This window comes from Erinaceus europaeus, unplaced genomic scaffold (genome assembly GCF_950295315.1).
Source record: "Erinaceus europaeus unplaced genomic scaffold, mEriEur2.1 scaffold_573, whole genome shotgun sequence".
Taxonomy (NCBI): Eukaryota; Metazoa; Chordata; class Mammalia; order Eulipotyphla; family Erinaceidae; genus Erinaceus; species Erinaceus europaeus.
The window spans coordinates 1-5,836 of record NW_026647274.1 but is presented as its reverse complement, the minus strand read 5'-3'; positions in this window follow the sequence as shown (position 1 = coordinate 5,836).

Here is a 5,836-nt window from a genome sequence, read left to right as displayed (position 1 = left end):
ACTTGACTTAAGTGAATATATCATGTGACAACAGTCCCATAAAACTGTAAAGTGACAAAAAGTAACAGATGAAAATGCCAATATTTCTCATATTTGTCTATAGTGGTTTCCATAATGTTCAAAATGTTTGATTTCTGCTTTGGAATGCTAGAGAAGCTGACACTACCTCTGACACTATCTCTGAACCTATGGTCTGGGTTAAGCCAGTCACTCTATCTTATGCCTGTGAAAGTGATTGCCTTGGCAAATAACACGTGACCTGAAATGTCCCAATAAGAGCAAATCTCAGAATCCCGGGGTGGGAGTAGGGAAGTGGTAGAAGTAATTTAAGGAATGCTTATTCTCTCTCAAGTTTTGGAAAATGTGGTGCTTACATGTGAAAGCTGTGTCTGTTGCAGTTGTTTTACAGAGAAGGTATAAAGAGTCAAATACACAGATAAAATCAGAGTCCAGGGGATTTGGGTGGTAGCGCAGAGGGTTAAAAGAAGTGGCTCAAAGCACAAGGACCCAGCATAAGGATCCCGGTTCTAGCCCGGGGCTCCCTACCTGCAGGGGAGTCACTTCATAAGTGGTGAAGCTGGTCTGCAGGTGTCTTGTCTTTCTCTCCCCATCTCTGTCTTCCCCTCCTCTCTCCATTTCTCTCTGTCCTATCCAACAACGACGGTATCACTAACAACAACAATAATAACTACAACAGTAAAACAACAAGGGCAACAAAAGGGAATAAATAAATAAATATTTTTTAAAAATTAAAAAAAAAAAAACAGAGTCCAGAGATGGAGTTGGAGGGCTGAGCAAATTGTGATTTGTTGCTCCACCTCTGGGCATCAGTGAAGTCCATAAGTGTCTTTGTTGAGACAATTTGAATTCAGTTTTGCTAATTACAACTTAAAGTATAGCAACTGACATACAAAGAAGAAATTTACCCTTCCCCCATGTCCTTTTTTAAAATTATTATTGTTGTTGTAATTATTGTTTTTATTGATATCGTTGTTGTTGGTTAGGACAGAGAGAAATGGAGAGAGGAGGGGAAGACAGAGAGGGGGAGAGAAAGACACCTGCAGACCTGCTTCACCGTCTGTGAAGAGACTCCCCTGCAGGTGGGGAGCTGGGGATTCGAACTGGGATCCATACGCCTGTCCTTGTGCTTTGCGCCAACTGTGCTATACCTGCTGCACTACTGCCTGACTCCCCTCCCCCCCCCTTTTAGAAGCATTTCACAGGGCTAGATTTTATCAGACTAGAATCAACATTAGGAAATGCTGATTTTGATAGTGGATAGTAAGAGAAGATAAAATATATATCACCTTGATTTCTATTTTTAACTTGTTATTACTATTATTATTTTACTGTTCATGCCCTTTGTTTTCATATTGTTTAAACCTTTAATTTAATTTAGTTTTTACCTGAGCACTGCTCGATTTTCTAATAGCGTATGCTGTGGATTTGGGGGAGGATTGAACCTGGAACCTCAGAGCCTCAGACATTCAGGTCTTCTGCATAATCATTATGCTGTCTCTCAGACCTTTACTGTTTGTTTGAAGAATGCAAATTATAAGACTTGTTATCACAGTGGTCCTTTTCCACATTTCCCTAAGTCAGTGTCAGTAACCTCACCTACCACCAAGTTGTCATCCTCCTCCACTATAAGATATGAGCCACCCAACCCTCTTTGGGTCCCTTCCCTGTTGCTCCCCTTTATGTCATTGTTGCTATTGGAATACACCACAGTGTATTAATATTTATCCAAACTGCTGCATTCTCCTGCACTTATATAGTAAATTTGTAAAAACAAAATCATACTGGCGTGTTTTTATTTATTTATTTACTTAATTCTCTTTTGTTGCTCTTGTTGTTTTACTGTTGTAGTTATTATTGTTGTTGTTATTGATGTTGTCGTTGTCGGATAGGACACAGAGAGAAATGGAGAGGAGGGGAAGACAAAGGGGGGTAGAGAAAGATAGACACCTGCAGACCTGCTTCATCACCTGTGAAGCGACTTCCCTGCAGGTGGGGAGCCAGGGGCTGGAACCAAGATCCTTAAGCCGGTTCTTGCAGGTGGGGATCGGGGGCTGGAACCGGAATCCTTAGGCTGGTCCTTGTGCTTTGCGCCACCTGCGCTTCTTCTTCTCCTAGCGTTTGCCCTTCTTCCGTAGCCAGTCAACAGCGTCAGGTTGAGGCTGATGTAAAGTTTCGAGACCTCCTTTGAATCTGGAGAGGTGGCAGTCGTTGACTATGTGGGTCATAGTCTGTCTGTAGCCGCAGGGGGAATTCGGGTCATCTCTGGCTCCCCAGCGATGGAACATAGCGGCGCACCGGCCATGGCCTGTTCGATAGCGATTGAGGAGGGCCCAATCATAACGTGCTAGGTCAAAGCCGGGTTGACGCTTGCAGGGGTCTGTGATGAGGTGTTTGTTCTTTACCTCAGCTGACTGCCAACTCTGTTTCCAAGAGACTGGAACAGAGAAGTTCAGTGTAGGCATAGGGGACCAGATTGGGTGACGATACGTCAAGCGTTGGACAGGGTGGGTGAAGATATCCGCATATATTGGCAGGTCCCGTCGAGCGTAGACGTGGGAAATGAACTTAGATGATGCCGCATCCCGACGAATATCTGGCGGGGCGATGTTGCTAAGAACTGGCAGCCATGGAACCGGGGTGGAACGGATGGTTCCAGAAATTAATCTCATGGAGGAATATAATTTGGAATCGACCAAGTGGACATGGGGGCTACGGAACCATACTGGGGCACAGTATTCTGCAGTGGAATAGCATAATGCCAGAGAGGATATGATCGTAGTGTGGAAGCGCTCGCGCCCCATGAGGAGCTGGCCAGTCTTGCAATGATGTTATTCCTCGCGCCCACCTTTGCTGCAGTTTTTATGAGATGTTTGTGAAATGACAGGGTGCGATCGAGAGTAACGCCAAGATAGACTGGCTGGGCTTCATGCCGGATTCTCATATCGTCAAGCTGCACATTAAGCTCATGCAAGGCCGAGGCATGGTGTAGACGGAAAACAGATGATACCGTTTTTGCAGTGCTAGGGATTAGTCGCCATTTTTTACAGTAATCAGATATCAGAGACATGTCTTTCGTGAGTGTTTCCTCGAGGATGTCGAACTTTGATGCCACCTGCGCTTAACCTGCTGCACTCCCACCCAACTCCCCATACTAGCATATTTTTAAAAATATTTTATTTTATTTATTTATTCCCTTTTGTTGCCCTTGTTGTTTTATTGTTGTAGTTATTATTGTTGTTGTCGTCGTTGTTGGATAGGACAGAGAGAAACGGAGAGAGGAGGGGAAGACAGAGAGGGGGAGAGAAAGATAGACACCTGCAGACCTGCTTCACCGCCTGTGAAGCAACTCCCCTGCAGGTGGGGAGCCGGGGTTTGAACCGGGATCCTTATGCCGGTCCTTGTGCTTTGCGCCACCTGCGCTTAACCCGCTGCGCTACAGCCCGACTCCCCATACTAGCATATTTTTAAAAATTACATTGTCAGTTGTATTATGTAATTAAATAATCTTTTAAAAATCTGCTTTTTTTTATGGTTCCAATTATCCATCTTACGATATGCCTTTTTTTTTTCTTTTTTTGCTTTGCTTACCAATCTTTTTAATCACTACCTATTCCTCTTCCAAGTCCTCTTTTAGTAGTTCTTCAGTGAAGTTAAGTGAAGAATATATTACTATAGTCTTATATGTCAGCAAATGACTTTTTTTCACCTACTTTGGCTGGGGAGATAGCATAATGGTTATGCAAGAAGACTCTCAGACCTGAGGCTCTAAGGTCACAGGTTCAATGGCACACACCACCATTGGCCAGAGTTGAGCGGTGCTCTGGTTTAAAAAAAAAGAAAAAAAAAAGAATAGGGAGTCGAGAGGTAGCGCAGAGGGTTAAGCACACGTGGCACAAAGCTCAAGGACTTGACTCAAGGATCCTGGTTTGAGCCCCCGGCTCCTCACCTGTAGGGGAGTCTCTTCACAGGTGGTGAAGCAGGTCTGTAGGTGTCTATATTTCTCTCCTCCTCTCTGCCTTCCATTCCTCTCTCCATTTCTCTCTGTCCTATCCAACAACAACATCAATAACAACAACAATAATAACTATAACAACAATAAAAACAAGGACAACAAAAGGGAAAATGAATATATATATTTAAAAAAATAGCTCTCTACTGTCTTCTCACCCCACTGAGACTGATAGGAATGAATCTAGGTATGAGTCCTTTGGAGATAATCTCTTAGGTAGACTAAAGATTTCACCTGTGTGATGGGTGAAAACTATACAATGTAGTTTTGAACTATACATTGTAATCTTAAAATACTGTAGCTCATTAATCACAAATAAATAAATGGGAAAAATTCACCTTTATTGTCATATTTTTCCATTGTTGTTACTAAGTATATTCAGGTAGAGACTTCTATATCCCTTTCACATTTCCAGAAACATATCTAATTTAATTAGTGCAGGTTGCCTTTCAGAATAGTTGTATCTTTCATTTTCCACTATGTATGTATGAGATTCCTGGCTTTCTATGTCCCCACCAACATTTCACTTTATTTAGCTTTCTAGTGCTGGCTAGTTTTATTCATTTCCGTCTATTTCTGTGTGATGTTATGCATATATCTCACAACACTATTTTCCAATGTACTATTTATTCATGTGCCCACTCTATTTTCATCCTATCTGTGGAGATTTAAGACTTTTTATTTTATTGTAATCTATTTTATTTTGTATAACATGTTCATCACCAGATTTTAAAGTTGATCCCCATGCAAGATATAGATCTAAGTAGATCCTAGATTTACTACTCTATTTTTTTTTATCTTTTCCTATTTATGATATGCCAGTTTCTTTTTTCTGATCAGTTATCTGTTATTGGACATATAAGTTGCAACCAACTAGATGCTATTAAAATAGCACTATTGGGCCAGGGAGATAACATAGTAGATATGCCAAAAGACTCTCATGCCTGAGACACCAAAGATCCAGGTTCAATCCCCAGCACCACCATACGCCAGAACTGAGCAGTGCTCTGGTAAAAATAATGATAGTAATAAAACAAAATAGTATTATTAATCATCACATTATCAATCTGAACAAATAATAATGTATGAAAAATATATTTTGATATTTTTGAAATATATTATTTGAAAAATTATTTTATATATTTTATATAATTATTTTCTAAAATAATTATCTAATATTAATCAGCACATTACATCTTTGTGCATTTGTATGATTACTTCTTTAGAATAAGCATACACCTACTAATAAGTGCAGGAGAATGCTTACTTACTCATGCTCTGACCACTTTAGCCTCTTCTATATTTATTTTTGTTTTTTTATACTTTCATAAGTAAAAATGCTTTTTCAAAATGTTCAAAAGCAACATTTTGAGGGTTATTGTTAGAGAGACAATAGAAACTAGTGTCTGACCCTTTGGCAATAATATTTATCAAAATAACACTTGACATGTATATTACAGTGGGGTCTTCGGGTACTAATATTTGTTAACTTATTTTAGTGTCCTGAGAAGCCTCTATTATAGAATCAGGAATTATAGAATCCACATGTGAGAAAAATTACACTGCTGGGTTGTCATCGCTTGATGTTGATGTGACAGTATCATCTAAAGAGCTTTTGATTTTGCATTCCTTTGTTTGACAAGTTACATCATTCATGAAGTGTTTCAGATTAGGCAAGACAGGATAGGACCACATGCTGAAGTCACAGGGTATACGTGGATCTGAACAGATTCTGATTTAGTCAACTGTTATGCTTTCATCAGTAATGATCAATTGCTTGGTGACAGTGACAAGAATGTTCTCCTG